Source organism: Zea mays, chromosome 1 (assembly GCF_902167145.1).
Source record: "Zea mays cultivar B73 chromosome 1, Zm-B73-REFERENCE-NAM-5.0, whole genome shotgun sequence".
Classification (NCBI taxonomy): Eukaryota; Viridiplantae; Streptophyta; class Magnoliopsida; order Poales; family Poaceae; genus Zea; species Zea mays.
Genome location: NC_050096.1, coordinates 241,988,440 through 242,006,806, shown reverse-complemented (window position 1 = coordinate 242,006,806; position 18,367 = coordinate 241,988,440). Strand labels below are relative to the sequence as shown.

The 18,367-nt window shown below is 44.2% G+C and overlaps 1 long non-coding RNA gene, 1 other non-coding gene and 1 pseudogene across 2 annotated transcripts; 1 reads left to right on the top strand and 2 right to left on the bottom strand.

Moving 5' to 3' along the window:
• Positions 1–2,587: 2,587 nt before the first annotated feature.
• LOC103643521 (uncharacterized) lies at positions 2,588–3,671 on the bottom strand. Its single transcript, XR_002266839.1, has 3 exons — positions 3,511–3,671; positions 2,976–3,134; positions 2,588–2,682 (listed from the first exon to the last, which is right to left on the bottom strand). It is a non-coding gene; the product is annotated as an uncharacterized lncRNA (long non-coding RNA).
• A 10,573-nt stretch (positions 3,672–14,244) lies between these two features.
• On the bottom strand, positions 14,245–14,342 carry LOC111590768 (small nucleolar RNA snoR31). Its single transcript, XR_004855806.1, has one exon. It is a non-coding gene; the product is annotated as a small nucleolar RNA snoR31 (small nucleolar RNA).
• A 680-nt stretch (positions 14,343–15,022) lies between these two features.
• LOC103643519 (uncharacterized) lies at positions 15,023–15,544 on the top strand (annotated as a pseudogene).
• The last annotated feature ends 2,823 nt before the right edge of the window (positions 15,545–18,367 follow it).

Sequence of the window (18,367 nt, the reverse complement as noted above, 5' to 3'; positions counted from 1 at the left end):
TTATTTGCCTATTTGGTATTACACACTATTGTAACTTCGTTGCTCTCGAGTAATAAAATCTGGTTCATGTGTGGTCGAAACAAATAAGAGTTATGATTTGAGATCACAAAACTTCAAAAACAAGCATCTAAAAACAAAAAATAATGTTGGCTTAAGAGTTCAAGCCACAAGTCCAGAGTACCCCCAACTAATTAATTTTCTATTATTAAACGCAGGAGCAAAGAAGCTCATTCAGTGTGTCTATGTCATCAGAAAAAAATTTGGAACGTTCCATATGATTTGGACGACACGGCCAGCAGTTAATTGTCCTTAGTCCTTACCTCGACGGCGGCTCACGGCCCATCAATTTCCAACCCAAGCGACGCTCGCGGCCCATGTCCCACGTCAACAGGTACGTAACCTACACACGATGCCTTTTATTTCCTTTTGTTTTATTTGCTTGCTTCTACTCCTTTTTCATTGATGATATTTTATCCTTCTTTCCATTTTCTTCAATTTTTATTTTATTTTTATTTTATCATCTAATTAATTATTTCCTTTATATTGTCCATCGCAATGAGTCCTGTACGAAGTCTAAAAAAAGAAAAATGTCTTCCGTGTGCCTAGGCAAGAGCAAAGAAGCTATATCAGTGTGTCCACGGTCATCAGAAAAATTTTGCAGGGTTCCATATGATTCGGACGACACGGTCAGCAGCTAATCATCATTACCCCGACGGCGGCTCATGGCCTATCAATTTCCAATCCAAACGACGCTCGCGGCCCATATCCTATGGCAACAAGTACGTAACCTACACACGATGCCTTTCATTTCCTTTTATTTTATTTGCTTGCTTCTACTTCTTTTTTCATTTTCGATTATATTTTATCCTTCTTTCCATTTTCTTCAACTTTTATTTTTAATTTTATTTTATCATCTAATTAATTATTTTCTTTGTACTGTCCATTGCATTGCGTCTAGTACAAAGTCTAGAAAAAAAAGAAAAATGTCTTTCGTGTGCCTAGGCATTGTCAGTGTGTCCATGTCATCAGAAAAATTTTAGAGCGTTCGATATGATTTGGACGACACGGCCAGCAGCTAATCGTCCTTACCGCGACAGCGGCTCACGACCCATCAATTTCCAACCCAAACGACGCTCGCGACCCATATCCCATGGCAACATGTACGTAACCTACACATGATGCCTTTCATTTCCTTACACACGATGTCTTTCATTTCATTTTGTTTTACTAGGTCAGTGCCCGTGCGTTACAACGGGAACATATAAATTAGTCAGGAACCATCTTAGAAGATTTTGTCAACACCTATTCACACAAACAGTAAATTAGTCAGCATTATATTCATTTACGAGAAATTGTTATACAATCACATGAAAAACAACTAATTGCGATTCCTCTTTTCAAGTATTGCTCTAGCTAAATTAGGAACTTGATTCCACACAAGAGGACACATTAAAGAATTTGGTATTCAGAAAGGAAAATATAGGAGCACATCGTCGTCAAAATATGAACGCCTTCCAGAGATGGTCTCAAGCAGTACAAATCAAACTTATACACTGCGTTGTACTCATCAGGAGCATTGTACTCGTCATCTTGTTTCTTGTCAACGCCAAAGCTGATGTCTGAAACCTTTGCAACATCGTCTTCAGTCAAGGATATGCATGAACTGTTTAGTGTTACAGGAGTGTTTTGCTAGTGTGTATATTGCAGACGTGACTGCTAGTTCAGGTGCTCCGCTTCGTTAACTGCAGCAGTGTTTTGACGATAATTAGTAAAAGCTAAAATGAGTGTTATCCTATCAACAACTACTAATACCATGAGCCTTAGTATGACGAGTACATACACTTACATGTATTACATGTATTCTTTAGATGGATAATAATAGATAACCATTTTACTCATTTTTCATATCTGAAGACATCTTAGAGGTTAAACTCTTTGCTACTCTCATGTATTACTAAATACTTACAGAAGAATGCGCTAGGAATTGCATGTTCAAGTACACACGAGCAAGCACTCCTGTTGACCGAAGGTTGTTTAGTGATCTGGCATATTCAAGTGGCCACAGTAGCAAGTGTACCACATTGGTGATTGGTGGATGAGAAGTTGAACGAACACAAATATGAGAACTTATTGATATTTGCGCTAAACCAACTGATATGTTCCAATATTGCAAGTGCGGACAAGTTATTAATTATTGTAGTCATTTCACAAAGTAATGTTCATGTACGGTGTTTGTGAATGCACAAAAGGAAGCATCTGCATCTGTTTAGCGATGTAACGAGTGTATAGAATCATTAAGGAAGTGAAAAGCATCACCTGACCATGAGGACCAGTCTGTGTCCATCATATCTGGGTTTGGCCTATACTTCAGGAGGTCTTCCTCATCCGAATGCCCATCCTTCCCATTGACCTCTGCATTTCCTGATTTCTCTCGAGCAGTGGCATTGTCAGCCGCATTGGTGAGCTTCTGGATTTGGTAATCTACCTTCTTGTCACTCGGACAAATCTACAAGAGCGCAGCATCAGAGCCATGGGTAGAAACCACATGCAGTTTAGCTTCATTCTCCAGTACCAAAAATATCATCAACTCACATATTGTAAAGTTGATAACAAAGCGCGCAAGTTGCCCTGTTTTCCAGTGGACCACCTCTTAATTTCAAAGTCTAAAGTGTCTCCAATTCTCTATAATTCACAATGTCCAAACAAACAAGTGGGTTGTTAGCATCCAAGCAAGTGTAGTTAAAGGACCAAGGCATGCTGTAATCACGGACTGAAAATGTGGTGAGATATGAAAGCTGAAAACAATTTTAGATAATAACAAATGTTGGTGAGATATGCTATAATCAAAGGTGAGCTGTTACTTGGTCTATTTCATCTCTGAAATGAACACCAGAGTGTAGACTGTTTTGAGTGTTGACATGGACTAAAGCAAGCATAATCAAGTTGATATGGATATGAAAAGCATATGTACTTACATCTCTCTCAGCCTGCTCCTTGTGAGCTTTTGCATATATCGTTCATTCTTCTCAGCCCGAGATTTTCATCCGAGACCATCACGAATCAAAAAGTGCCACAGCAAAGAGCTGTCCACTTCGAGATTGAAACCTGCCTCTTCTTGTTCTGCCCTGCTTCACCTATAATATATCACAAAGTCAATAAATATATCCTACAACCCAACATAAAAAGGATAAATAAGAATTACCGTGCCCATCAAAGAATCTATAATGATAATAATCTACAACCCAACAAGCAATAGAAAATAAACACAGTGATGCATGACAACAATCTACACCTATATGAAATCAAAATGCATGCATAAATTAGGAAGCATCAAATACAATAATGTTGGAAAGAGAAACTAATAAAAAATTTGAAGTGAAAACCACAGTGAGGCAGTGAGCAGATTTATTATAATCTCACAAAATAGAGGAAAACTTCAAACAGCCCCAACCTTACATTTCAGTTTGCACCGATTAGGTAATACTCACTGAAATAAATAAGGAATCTTACCGGGGGTTCTAGAGGATATAAGAAACTGATAACAGTGTCATTCTCGTCTTCAAGAGGTTGCAGCGGCATATAGTCTGCAGAGATGATAGACACAGTTTATACACAGATGATGAGATTACTCAGAAAAATATACATTTAGTGGGAGCCACCAGTACTGGGTCTGTCCTTTTTAAATTATCTAGCAGTGCAAGATCAACATTGAGGAAATGGCCAAACATATCTTCCAATTGAAAGGGAAATGTGCCCTTGGGCCATTTCTAAGTATTTTGGTGATTGAGTGCCACCATAAATGCTTTTGTGCTAATCTATGCAAAGTGGTGGACAAAGTGCAAATCTTGTCAAAAGGTATGTTTCTAGACTTAGTACATTGTTTTATGGACTAATGTATTGTGTCTAAGTGCTGGAAATAGGAAAAATCGAGTTAGAAATGAGATGGCTTTGTTCAGCCAAAGTCTGCTCAGTCTGGGTTCACCGGACTATCCGGTGGTGCACCGGGCAGTGTCCGGTGCGCCAGACTGGCTCTGGCGAACAGGCTGCTCTCGGGACTTCGACGGCGGTGTACGGCTAAAATTCACCGGTCTGTCCGGTGGTGCACCGGACTGTCCGGTGAGCCGTTCACAGGCGAACTCGTCGCTCTCGGGAGATGATTAACGACGTACGGCTAAAATTCACTGGTCTGTCCGGTGGCGCACCGGACTGTCCGGTGAGTCAACAGTCAGCCGGGGCAACGGTCGGCCGAGGATTCCGCGCGTGACACGTGGCCGAGCCAACGGTCACATTGGTGCACCGGACTGTCCGGTGTGCACCGGACAGTGTCCGGTGCGCCAACGGCTCTCAGACTCCAACGGTCGGCTTCGCCAAATAAGGAAGGATATCTGCACCGGACAGTGTCCGATGGTGCACCGGACTGTCCGGTACGCCAGTCGACAGAAGGCAAGATCTGCCTTCTAGGATTGCTCTCAACGGCTCCTAGCTGCCTTGGGGCTATAAAAGGGACCCCTAGGCGCATGGAGGAGGATACCAAGCATTCCTTGAGCACTCTTGATCACTCACACTTCATTCTTGCTCACTTGTTTGACATTCTAGTGATTTGAGCTCCGTTCTAGTGTGCTAGTCTCTTGAGCTTAAGTCTGGGTTTTGTGTGTGCGTATTTGCTGTAATCTTTGTGTCTTGTGTGAGTTGCTAATCCCTCCCTTACTCTGTGCTTCTTTGTGAACTTCAAGTGTAAGGGCGAGAGGCTCCAAGTTGTGGAGATTCCTCGCGAACGGGATTAAGAAAAGCAAGCAAAACACCGTGGTATTCAAGTGGGTCTTTGGACCGCTTGAGAGGGGTTGATTGCAACCCTCGTCCGTTGGGACGCCACAACGTGGAGTAGGCAGGCGTTGGTCTTGGACGAACCACGGGATAACCACCGTGCCATCTCTGTGATTGATATCTTTGTGGTTATTGTGTTTTGTTGAAGACTCAAGCCACTTGGCGATTATTGTGCTAACACTTAACCAAGTTTTTGTGGCTTAAGTTTCAAGTTCTACAGGATCACCTATTCACCCCCCTCCAGGTGCTCTCAATTGGTATCGGAGTCGTTCTCTTCACAAGGGACTAATCGCCCGAAGAGATGGATCCTAAGGGGAAGGGAATCGTGATCAACGATAAAGAGAAGGAGTTCTTCGTCAACGAGCCAAAGGATGACAAGCCTACCGACTCGGGCTCAGGCCACAGACGCAAAGATGGAAAGAAGAAGAAGACGAGACGCATCAAGGAGATCGTCTACTACGACGACAGTGATGAGTCCACTTCTTCCCATAAGGACAACGACGACCATGACTACGACAAACGAAAGACTGTTAACTCAAACTTTTCTTTCGATTATTCGCGTATTCCTCAAAGTTCAAATTCACATTTGCTCTCCATTCCTCTCGGCAAGCCTCCACACTTTGATGGGGAGGACTACGGATTTTGGAGCCACAAAATGCGTAGTCACCTGTTCTCTCTCCATCCAAGCATATGGGAGATTGTTGAGAATGGAATGAAATTTGATAGCTCGGATAGTCCTATTTTTTTAATGAACAGATTCATAGAAATGCACAAGCTACTACTGTGTTGTTAGCCTCCTTGTGCAGGGACGAGTACCATAAGGTGAGCGGCTTGGACAATGCCAAGCAAATCTGGGACACCCTCAAGATCTCTCATGAGGGGAATGACGTCACCTTGCTCACCAAGATGGAGTTGGTAGAAGGCGAGCTCGGAAGATTTGCGTTGATAAGGGGCGAGGAGCCAACCCAAACATACAACCGGCTCAAGACCCTTATCAACAAAATAAGGAGCTACGGAAGCACGCGATGGACGGACCACGACGTCGTCCGACTAATGCTAAGGTCCTTTACCGTTCTTGATCCTCATTTGGTGAATAATATTCGTGAGAATCTCAGGTACACCAAAATGTCGCCCGAAGAAGTCCTTGGAAAATTCGTAAGCGGGCGAATGATGATCAAGGAGGCGAGGTACGTGGACGACGCACTGAATGGCCCAATCAATGAGCCTCAACCCGTTGCTCTCAAGGCAACGAGAAGCAAGGAGGCGTTACCTAGCAAGGTGGCGCAAGTTGAGGCGGCAGGGCTAAATGATGAAGAGATGGCCCTCATCATCAAGCGCTTCAAGACGGCGCTTAAGAGTCGCAAGGGACAGCCAAGCAAGACCAAGTCAAAGGGGAAGCGCTCATGCTTCAAATGTGGTAAGCTTGGTCATTTTATTGCTAACTGTCCCGATAATGATAGTGACCAGGAAAAAGGAAACAAGAGGGAGAAGAAGAAGAATTACAAGAAGGCCAAGGGCGAGGCACATATCGGAAAGGAGTGGGATTCGGATTGCTCCTCCTCCGACTCCGACAATGAAGGACTCGCCGCCACTGCCTTCAACAAGTCATCCCTCTTCCCCAACGAGCATCACACATGCCTCATGGCGAAGGAGAAGAAGGTATGTACTCGGGATACCACTTATGCTTCTTCAAGTGATGATTCTAGTGACAACGATGAGATAGACTATTCTAGTTTATTTAAAGGTTTGGATAGAATTAAAATTGGCAAAATTAATGAGTTAATTGATGCCTTGAATGAAAAGGATAGACTTTTAGAAAAGCAAGAGGATTTGTTGTATGAAGAACATGATAAATTTGTAGAGGCACAAAAAGCTCATGCTTTAGAAGTTAAAAGAAATGAAATGCTTTCTTATGAACTATCTACTTGTCATGAAACCATTGCTACTTTAAAAGGTGTTAATGATGATTTAAATGCTAAACTAGAAGTAGCTAGTAAATCCAACTCTTGTGTAGAACATGTTTGCACTAGGTGTAAAGATCTTAATGTTGATACTTGTAGTGAACACCTAGAGCGCATTTCTAAATTAAATGATGAAGTAGCTAGTCTTAATGCCCAACTTAAGACTAGCAAGAGTGAATTTGACAAACTAAAATTTGCAAGGGATGCCTACACAATTGGTAGACACCCCTCATTTAAGGATGGTCTTGGCTTCAAGAGGGAAGTCAAGAACTTAACAAGCCATAAGGCTCCCATCTCCGCCAAGGAGAAAGGGAAGGCCCCTATGGCTAGTAGTGTGCAAAAGAACCATGCCTTTATGTACCATGATAGGAGACAATCTAGAAATACTCATAGGAGTTGTAATGCGTATGATGCTTTTGATTCTCATGCCATGTTTGCTTCTAGTTCTTCCTATGTGCATGATAGAAATGTTGGTAGGAGAAATGTTATTCATAATATGCCTAAGAGAAATGTTGTTAATAAGAAAGTTAATGAACCTTCTACAATATATCATGTTTGCAATGCTTCTTTTGCCATTTATAGAAAGAATAAGAAGGTGATTGCTAGGAAATTAGGGGCAAGATGCAAGGGAGATAAAACTTGCATTTGGGTCCCTAAGACAATTGTGACTAACCTTGTAGGACCCAACAAGAGTTGGGTACCTAAGACCCAAGCCTAAATTTGCCTTGCAGGTTTATGCATCCGGGGGTTCAAACTGGATTATCGACAGCGGATGCACAAACCACATGACGGGGGAAAAGAGGATGTTCTCTTCCTACGTCAAGAACAAGGATTCCCAAGATTCAATAATATTCGGTGATGGGAACCAAGGCAAGGTAAAAGGGTTAGGTAAAATTGCTATTTCATCCAAGCACTCTATTTCTAATGTGTTTTTAGTTGAATCGCTTGGATATAACTTGTTATCTGTTAGTCAATTATGCAATATGGGATATAATTGTCTATTCACAAATATAGATGTGTCTGTCTTTAGAAGGTGTGATGGTTCACTAGCTTTTAAGGGTGTACTAGACGGCAAACTTTATTTGGTTGATTTTGCAAAAGAAGAGGCCGGTCTAGATGCATGCTTAATGGCTAAGACTTGCATGGGCTGGTTGTGGCATCACCGCTTAGCACATGTGGGGATGAAGAACCTCCACAAGCTTCTAATGGGAGAACACGTGATAGGTCTAACTAATGTACATTTCGAAAAAGATAGACCTTGTGCAGCTTGTCAAGCAGGGAAACAGGTGGGAGGCACTCATCACACCAAAAATGTGATGACCACATCAAGACCCTTGGAGATGCTTCATATGGACCTCTTCGGACCCGTCGCCTATCTAAGTATAGGAGGAAGTAAGTATGGTCTTGTTATAGTTGATGATTTTTCCCGCTTCACTTGGGTATTCTTTTTGCAGGATAAATCTAAAACCCAAGGGACCCTCAAGCGCTTCCTCAGGAGAGCTCAAAATGAGTTTGAGCTCAAGGTGAAGAAGATAAGGAGCGACAACGGGTCCGAATTCAAGAATCTTCAAGTGGAGGAGTTCCTTGAGGAGGAGGGGATCAAGCACGAGTTCTTCGCTCCCTACACACCTCAACAAAATGGTGTGGTAGAGAGGAAGAACAGGACGCTCATCGATATGGCGAGGACTATGCTTGGAGAGTTCAAGACCCCCGAGCGTTTTTGGTCGGAAGCCGTAAACACGGCTTGCCACGCCATCAACAGGGTCTATCTTCACTGCCTCCTCAAGAAGACTTCATATGAGCTGCTAACCGGTAACAAACCCAATGTGTCTTACTTTCGTGTATTTGGGAGCAAGTGTTATATTCTTGTGAAGAAAGGTAGAACTTCTAAATTTGCTCCCAAAGCTGTAGAAGGGTTTTTATTAGGTTATGATTCAAATACAAAGGCGTATAGGGTCTTCAACAAATCATCGGGTTTGGTTGAAGTCTCTAGCGACGTTGTATTTGATGAGACTAATGGCTCTCCAAAAGAGCAAGTTGTTGATCTTGATGATGTAGATGAAGAAGACGTTCCAACGGTCGTGATACACACCATGGCGATTGGAGATGTGCGGCCTCAGGAACAATTGGAGCAAGATCAACCGTCTTCCTCAACTATGGTGTATCCCCCAACCCAAGATGACGAACAGGTACCTCAAGTGGAGGCGCATGATCAAGGGGGAGCACCGGATGTTCAAGTTGAGGAGGAAGAAGCACCTCAGGCACCTCCAACCCAAGTTCGAGCGACGATTCAAAGGGATCATCCCGTCGACCAAATATTGGGTGATATTAGCAAGGGAGTAACTACTCATTCAAGATTAGTTAATTTTTGTGAGCATTACTCCTTTGTCTCTTCTATTGAGCCTTTCAGGGTAGAAGAGGCCTTGCTAGATCCAGACTGGGTGTTGGCCATGCAGGAGGAACTCAACAACTTCAAGCGCAATGAAGTTTGGACACTGGTGCCTCGTCCCAAGCAAAATGTTGTGGGAACCAAGTGGGTGTTCCGCAACAAACAGGACGAGCACGGGGTGGTGACAAGGAACAAGGCTCGACTTGTGGCAAAAGGTTATGCCCAAGTCGCAGGTTTGGACTTTGAGGAGACGTTTGCTCCTGTGGCTAGGCTAGAATCAATTCGTATTTTGCTAGCATATGCCGCTCACCATTCTTTCAGGTTGTACCAAATGGATGTGAAGAACGCTTTCCTCAATGGGCCGATCAAGGAGGAGGTATACGTGGAGCAACCCCCTGGCTTCGAGGATGATCGGTACCCCGACCACGTGTGTAAGCTCTCTAAGGCGCTCTATGGACTTAAGCAAGCCCCAAGAGCATGGTATGAATGCCTTAGAGACTTTTTAATTGCTAATGCTTTCAAGGTTGGGAAAGCCGATCCAACTCTTTTCACTAAGACTTGCGATGGTGATCTTTTTGTGTGCCAAATTTATGTCGATGACATAATATTTGGTTCTACTAACCAAAAGTCTTGTGAAGAGTTTAGCAGGGTGATGACGCAGAAATTCGAGATGTCGATGATGGGCGAGTTGAACTACTTCCTTGGGTTCCAAGTGAAGCAACTCAAGGATGGCACTTTCATCTCCCAAACGAAGTACACGCAAGACTTGCTAAAGCGGTTTGGGATGAAGGACGCCAAGCCCGCAAAGACTTCGATGGGAACCGACGGACACACCGACCTCAACAAAGGAGGTAAGTCCGTTGATCAAAAAGCATACCGGTCTATGATAGGGTCTTTACTTTATTTGTGTACTAGTAGACCAGATATTATGCTTAGCGTATGCATGTGTGCTAGATTTCAATCCGATCCTAAGGAGTGTCACTTAGTGGCTGTGAAGCGAATTCTTCGATATTTAGTCGCTACGCCTTGCTTCGGGATTTGGTATCCAAAGGGGTCTAACTTTGACTTGATTGGATACTCAGATTCCGACTATGCTGGATGTAAGGTCGATAGGAAGAGTACATCGGGGACGTGCCAATTCTTAGGAAGGTCTCTGGTGTCGTGGAACTCTAAGAAACAAACTTCCGTTGCCCTATCCACCGCTGAGGCCGAGTACGTTACCGCAGGACAGTGTTGTGCGCAACTACTTTGGATGAGGCAAACCCTCCGGGACTTTGGCTACAATCTGAGCAAAGTCCCACTCCTATGTGACAATGAGAGTGCTATCCGAATAGCGGAAAATCCTGTTGAGCACAGCCGCACAAAGCACATTGACATCCGACATCACTTTTTGAGAGACCACCAGCAAAAAGGAGATATCGAAGTGTTTCATGTTAGCACCGAGAACCAGCTAGCCGATATCTTCACTAAGCCTCTAGATGAGAAGACCTTTTGCAGGCTGCGTAGTGAGCTAAATGTCCTAGATTCGCGGAACTTGGATTAATTCATAGCATACATGTATTTATGCCTTTGATCATGTTCCTTATGCATTTTTGTTGCTTACTGTGGTGCTCAAGTTGTACAAACACTTCCTGGACCTCACAAGTCCTTTTTGCAAGTGATGCACATATTTAGGGGGAGTTGTGTTACAACTTGACCCTTTGAGACTAACCGTTTGCTCGAGTTTGCTTGATTTAGTCTCAAAGGAGGATTGAAAGGGAAAAGGTGGACTTGGACCATGAAAGACTTCCACTGCACTCCGATGAGAGGGTAACTTATTCCAAGTTCATCTCATGTCCTCTTATTGCCTTTGTATTCTTATTTGAAGATTTCGGTGAGGCAATGGGGTTCAAGGGCCAAGATTGATCCCGTTTTGGTGCTTGATGCCAAAGGGGGAGAAAATAAAGGCCAAAGCAATAAAGGGATCAGCTACCACTTGAGAAATTTTGAAAATAGTAGATTAGAGTTTTTGGTTTGTCAAAACTCTTTTATTGTCTCTTTTGTCAAAAGTTGGCCTCTTGTGGGGAGAAGTGTTGATTATGGGAAAAAGGGGGAGTTTTTGAAATCCTTGATCAATTTCTTTTGGAATACCTCTCTTTATGTCTCTACAAGTGGACTTGACTTAGAGATAGGAAATTGAGTTTGATTTGCAAAAACAAACCAAGTGGTGGCAAAGAGTGATCCATATAAGTCAAATTTGATTCAAAACAACTTTGAGTTTTCATTTGCATTGATATTGCACTTGTTCTAGTTGCTTTATGTTGTGTTGGCATAAATCACCAAAAAGGGGGAGATTATAAGGGAAATGTGCCCTTGGGCCATTTCTAAGTATTTTGGTGATTGAGTGCCAACACAAGTGCTTTTGTGCTAATCTATGCAAAGTGGTGGACAAAGTGCAAATCTTGTCAAAAGGTATGTTTCTAGACTTAGTACATTGTTTTATGGACTAATGTATTGTGTCTAAGTGCTGGAAACAGGAAAAATCGAGTTAGAAATGAGATGGCTTTGTTCAGCCAAAGTCTGCTCAGTCTGGGTTCACCGGACTGTCCGGTGGTGCACCGGACAATGTCCGGTGCGCCAGACTGGCTCTGGCGAACAGGCTGCTCTCAGGACTTCGACGGCGGTGTACGACTAAAATTCACCGGTCTGTCCGGTGGTGCACCGGACTGTCCGGTGAGCCGTTCACAGGCGAACTCGTCGCTCTCGGGAGATGATTAACGGCGTACCGCTAAAATTCACCGGTCTGTCCGGTGGCGCACCGGACTGTCCGGTGAGTCAACAGTCAGCCGGGGCAACGGTCGGCCGAGGATTCCGCGCGTGACGCGTGGCCGAGCCAACGGTCACATTGGTGCACCGGACAGTGTCCGGTGCGCCAACGGCTCTCAGACTCCAACGGTCGGCTTCGCCAAATAAGGAAGGATATCTGCACCGGACAGTGTCCGGTGGTGCACCGGACTGTCCGGTGCGCCAGTCGACAGAAGGCAAGATCTGCCTTCCAGGATTGCTCTCAACGGCTCCTAGCTGCCTTGGGGCTATAAAAGGGACCCCTAGGCGCATGGAGGAGGATACCAAGCATTTCTTGAGCACTCTTGATCACTCACACTTCATTCTTGCGCACTTGTTTGACATTCTAGTGATTTGAGCTCCGTTCTAGTGTGCTAGTCTCTTGAGCTTAAGTCTGGGTTTTGTGTGTGCGTATTTGTTGTAATCTTTGTGTCTTGTGTGAGTTGCTAATCCCTCCCTTACTCCGTGCTTCTTTGTGAACTTCAAGTGTAAGGGCGAGAGGCTCCAAGTTGTGGAGATTCCTCGCGAACGGGATTAAGAAAAGCAAGCAAAACACCATGGTATTCAAGTGGGTCTTTGGACCGCTTGAGAGGGGTTGATTGCAACCCTCGTCCGTTGGGACGCCACAACGTGGAGTAGGCAAGCGTTGGTCTTGGCCGAACCACGGGATAACCACTGTGCCATCTCTGTGATTGATATCTTTGTGGTTATTGTGTTTTGTTGAAGACTCCTCTCTAGCCACTTGGCGATTATTGTGCTAACACTTAACCAAGTTTTTGTGGCTTAAGTTTCAAGTTCTACAGGATCACCTATTCACCCCCCCTCCAGGTGCTCTCAGTTGGTATCGGAGCCGTTCTCTTCACAAGGGACTAATCGCCCGAAGAGATGGATCCTAAGGGGAAGGGAATCGTGATTAACGATAAAGAGAAGGAGTCCTTCGTCAACGAGCCGAAGGATGACAAGCCTACCGACTCGAGCTCAGGCCACAGACGCAAAGATGGAAAGAAGAAGAAGACGAGACGCATCAAGGAGATCGTCTACTACGACGACAGTGATGAGTCCACTTCTTCCCATAAGGACAATGACGACCATGACTACGACAAACGAAAGACGGTTAACTCAAACTTTTCTTTCGATTATTCGCGTATTCCTCAAAGTTCAAATTCACATTTGCTGCATTGCTGCCATAGGAGAACAGAAATCAGAGATCGTACGGAGAAGAGGCAGAGAAGTCTCCTGAAGAAAAAGGAATAGAAATGCTATTAAACAAAAAAAGAACCTTGGATCATGCATAAACATGTCGGCCGTAGAGATGCTGGATGCCTAGGATTTTACGGTCGATCATGCCAACCGCATTGCAGCCTGGGCTGGTGTCACCTCTTACTCCACATTTCACCTAAGTAAGAAAGATTGCGAATTCGAAGCTCATCAGTAATAAAACCTCTTAGCATAAAGAAATGATGAAGTAGAACCTACAAAGAAATGCTTCTCTATGGAGCCAGGAGCTGATGTCTGGTACTCCCAGTCAGGAACATAGATACCGTACAAGAGGGACTTGTATGTGATCGCCACGACTACGCCTACGAACAAAATGGCTCGTGATCCTTCCCATAGTGCAGAAAGGGGAGTACTTTTGGTCTAACTAAACTCACAGCTAGTAGCGGTATCGCTTGAGCAAATCATATCCGTAGTCTACATCTTCATCTCCTCTGATCCAAATCTCATAGAGGACGGTCAACAGATAAGCTATTGCAATTCTCTGCAATCAAGAATGCGAGGCGTCAGTTTACATACATACTTACCAAACACCAGTTTTATCTTGTCCATGACAAAATACATAGCTCATAACAGAAACACGCATTACATATACCTGCAGTACACCCATCAGCCTTATTTCTTGAAGGTCAACCCCGAAACTTAGACTGCAAAAACAATGAAAGAATCCACCTACGCAGCGCGTAGCGCAGCAAAAAAAAGGCATCAAACAGATTTTCATTACCACAAGTGTACTTTTGGTTAGTTGAAGAAACATAGCTCAGCTGCCATCACACCTTGTAGAATTGAAGCATAATTGCAGCATCATTAGAAAATAATATACTTATCACTCAAAGTGTTGCTAGCAATGTGTCGAAATGTGTTCTAAGATTGTTTCGAGGTTTCGCCATCAGATACTACAAAGAAAAATATAGAGATGCAATTCAACAGCACAAGAATAGAAAACAATGGTCAAAACCATTACAGGATGTTAAGGACTCAGATACAGAGATATCTGCGCATCAGTCGCTCCATAGAAGCCGGCCTCAGATCAAGTGCTGGATTATGCATCAGTTTATCTTCACTATCCAAAATCAAATCACGGAGCACAAAAAACAACTAAAATCAAATTACGAATCAGGGAAAAACAATGAAACAAGATTGGAGGGGGCCTGTAGTTATTCAGTGGTGGCAATAGGGTACCTCGCCCTTGGAGGACGGCACAGACTTGAAGCACAAAAAACAACTAAAATCAAATTACGGATCAGGGAAAAACAACGAAACATGATTGGAGGGGGCCTGTAGTTATTCAGTCGTGGCAATAGGGTACCTCGCCCTTGGAGGATGGCGCAGACTTGAAGCAGCGGAGCGCGGCGTCCTCGAGCACGAAGTAGCGCTTGCGCGAGTACTACATCCCAAATAGGTTGGATCGCGAGTACTGCATCTAAAATCAAATTACGGATCAGGGAAAAACAACGAAACAAATTAATAGCAATTTGTATTTCTTCTATGTGGACGCCTACTTCAGTTGGACAGGCATACACTATCTGAATATCTTATAGCCAACAGGAACCGACCAGCACTCCTGAAACAGAGAAGAAATACAAATTGCTATTAATTTTGCCAAATGGATAGTGCATGTAATGATGTTCTTCAACGAAACATGAAGACTCAAAAGGCTCACTTGAGATAAACAAGCATCAGAGGTCCTCAAATCTAGGTAAGCACCACTTGGTTATATGCAGCTCTGAGGATTAAGCATTAACTGCGTTTTGAATTACACCGAAAACTAAGGATTACATACCGAAGGCTTATATCATTTTTTTCATGGAAGATTACGGTCCCAGTAAAACACTCAGACACATGCCTCGACAAGGCACACACCATTCCCCAGAATTATATACTCTCCAAAGATCGCCTGCAGGAAAGCCAACTCAAGATGCTATCATTTGGTGATGTCCCCCCAAGCAGGAACATGGTGGCGACACTGAAGACGGCGTGGATTGCCCTTGTAAGTTGTTTTTTGCTTGCATTGACAGCAGTGGTTTAGAGTGGATGCCTGCGCTTACCTTCAAGTTTGGATCATGAATCGTGGTATGTGGTGCTCCAAGATGGCCAAGAGTTCTCTGCTTTGGCTATCCCTTTCCACTTGCCGGTCCTCGAGCCTGCTTGCAGCCTCCATAAGCTGACCTCTAAGCCTTTGAGGCAAAAGTCGCCCATTGGAATTCATGCATTCCTTATAGAGCGGCAGGTAGGCCATGGCAATCACCAGCTCAAGTGGGAGGTCCCCTAAGCGGATTGGTGATTCACCCCTTTCCATTATCCTCATGAAATTAACAAAGTGCTGCTGTGCAGATTCGAATCTCGCACAAAAAGCTGCCTCGCTCCAGTGCTCATTCATGAAAGACCTAAGCTTTGCATCCACAGCTTCATCGGTGCATCTTGCAATACTGTCTGCCACGGCATATGTGGTAGCTGGGTCATTGAGGAAATCCGAGCGGAGAAGAAAATCCGCACTAAGCACATAGCCATTCGGTATCACTTTTTGAGAGATCACCAACAAAGGGGGGATATCGAGATAGCCTATATTAACACCAAAGAACAATTAGCCGATATCTTTACCAAGCCTTTAGATGAGAAAACCTTTACCAAGCTTAGGAATGAGCTAAATATTCTTGATTCTAGGAATTTTGATTGATACTTTGCACACATAGCTCATTTATATACCTTTGATCATATCTCTTTTATGTCTATGACTAATGTGTTTTCAAGTGTATTCTCATGCTTAGTCATAGAATTGAAAGGGAAATGGAGTATTCGGCAAAGACGACGCTTCCACTCAACTCCATCGGTATTATCTACTCTTTGCCGGTATTCCACCATCTCTCCTTTGGTATAATCTTTCACTCATATATTGCTTGCTAAAGTGGGAGAAAATTTTACGTTGGGCTCATATTTCACTTAAAGTATCCGTTTTTGGCGATTCATGCCAAAGGGGGGAGAAAGTATTAGCCCAAAGCAAAAGGACCGCACCACCACCAACGAATTTTAAAAATGAAGTTTTCAAATTGTTATCTTAATGTGCTTTCAAAAGGGGGAGAAAGTACTAGTATCTTCAAAAATCTATAAAACCCTCTTGAACACTAAGAGGAGAATTTCATTAAGGGGGAGTTTTGTTTTAGTCAAAGGAAAAACATTTGAAACAGGGGGAGAAAATTTCAAAATCTTGAAAATACTTCTTTCAATCTTATTCATATACCTTTGACTATTTGCAAAAAGGTTTTTGAAAAGAATTTTACAAAGAATTTAAAAAAACAAAACTAGTGGTGCAAGCGTGGTCCAAAATTTTAAATAAGAAGAAAACAATCCATGCATATCTATTGAAATAATTATATTGGTTTAATTACAAGCAACCTTTGCACTTACCTTATGCAAACTAGTTCAATTATGCACTTATATATTTGTTTTGGTTTGTGTTGGCATCAATCACCAAAAAGGGGGAGATTGAAAGGGAAATAGGGTCAAACCTTCTCCTATATGATTTTGGTGGTTGAATTGCCCAACACAAATAATTGGACTAACTAGTTTGCTCTAGATTATAAGTTCTACAGGTGCCAAAGATTCAACACAAACCATTAAAAAGTCCAAGATAGGGTTCAATTGGAAAGAAGCAAAATCCACCGAAGGCTGCCCTGGTCTGGCGCACCGGACTGTCCGGTGTGCCACCGGACAGTGTCCGGTGCACCAGGGAGAATCACTCTGAACTCCTCAGCTTCAGGTTTCTGGAAAATGTTCTCCGCTATAATTCACTGGACTTTCCGGTGTAGCACCGGACTGTCCGGTGTGCCAAGCGGGGCAACGGCTAACAGCGCCAACGGTCGTCTGCAAAAGTGAACAGTGCGTGAACAGTGCGCGGGCTGCACGCGCAGAGTCAGAGCAAGCGCCAGAAGGCGCACCGAACAGTGAACAGTGACTGTCCGGTGCACCACCGGACAGTCCGGTGGCCCATCTGTTAGAAGCTCCAATGGTCGAACCCTAACGGTTGGGTAACGTGGCTGGCGCACCGGACAGTGTCCGGTGGCGCACCGGACTGTCCGGTGCGCCCGTCGACAGTAGAGTTCCCCAACGGCCACTTTGGTGGTTGGGGCTATAAATACCCCCCAACCACCACACTTCAAGGCATCCAAGTTTTCAGCCAACACATTCAATACAAGAGCTACTGCATACAATACAAGACACAAATAGATTGAATCAAAGCCTCTCCAAGTCCCAAATTCCACTCAAAGCAATTAGTGACTAGAGAGAGAGTTTCGCTCGTGTTCTTTGAGCTCTTGCGCTTGGATCGCTTTTCTTCTTCCTCTTTCTTATTCTCAAGCAACTTGTAATCAACGCAAGAGACACCAAGTTGTGGTGGTCCTTGTGAGGGGTCTAAGTGACCCGTTGATTAAGGAGAAAAGCTCACTCAGTCTAGGTGACCGTTTGAGAGAGAGAAAGGGTTGAAAGAGACCCGGTCTTTATGACCACCTCAATGGGGAGTAGGTTTGCAAGAACCGAACCTCGGTAAAACAAATCACCACGTCACTCTCTTCATTTGCTTGTGATTTGTTTTTGCCCTCTCTTTCGGACTCGATTTTATTTCTAACGCTAACCCCGGCTTGTAGTGTGTGCTTAAGTTTATAATTTTCAGATTCCGCCTATTCACCCCCCCTCTAGGCGACTTTCAGTACTCGACGGCATCGCCGTCGTTGAGGCTGAGGTAGCTATCGTCGCAGTTGCAGCGGCCGGGGGCGAGCCGCCGGCACCACTCCCAGCAGACGCCTACTGCTGACCCGACGGAGTAGGCGCGCCCTTGGGAGCAGAGGGGGAGGAAGCCCTGGCAAACAAGGATGGGTTAGGACCCGTCGGCATGATAACTACACTCGCATAAACAAGAATGAGGCTACAATTACTTGGGGCCCTGGACCTTCCAGCGGCCCTGGAAGCGAGACGTCCACTGCTGTTGCTGCTGCTGGTGCCCCTGGGGAAGATCACCCCCAGGTGGTGGTGGCGGCGGTAGCGGATCCGATGGTGGCGGTGGTGGAGGACTGATGCGCCTCTGCGCGCCCTAAGCCTAGGA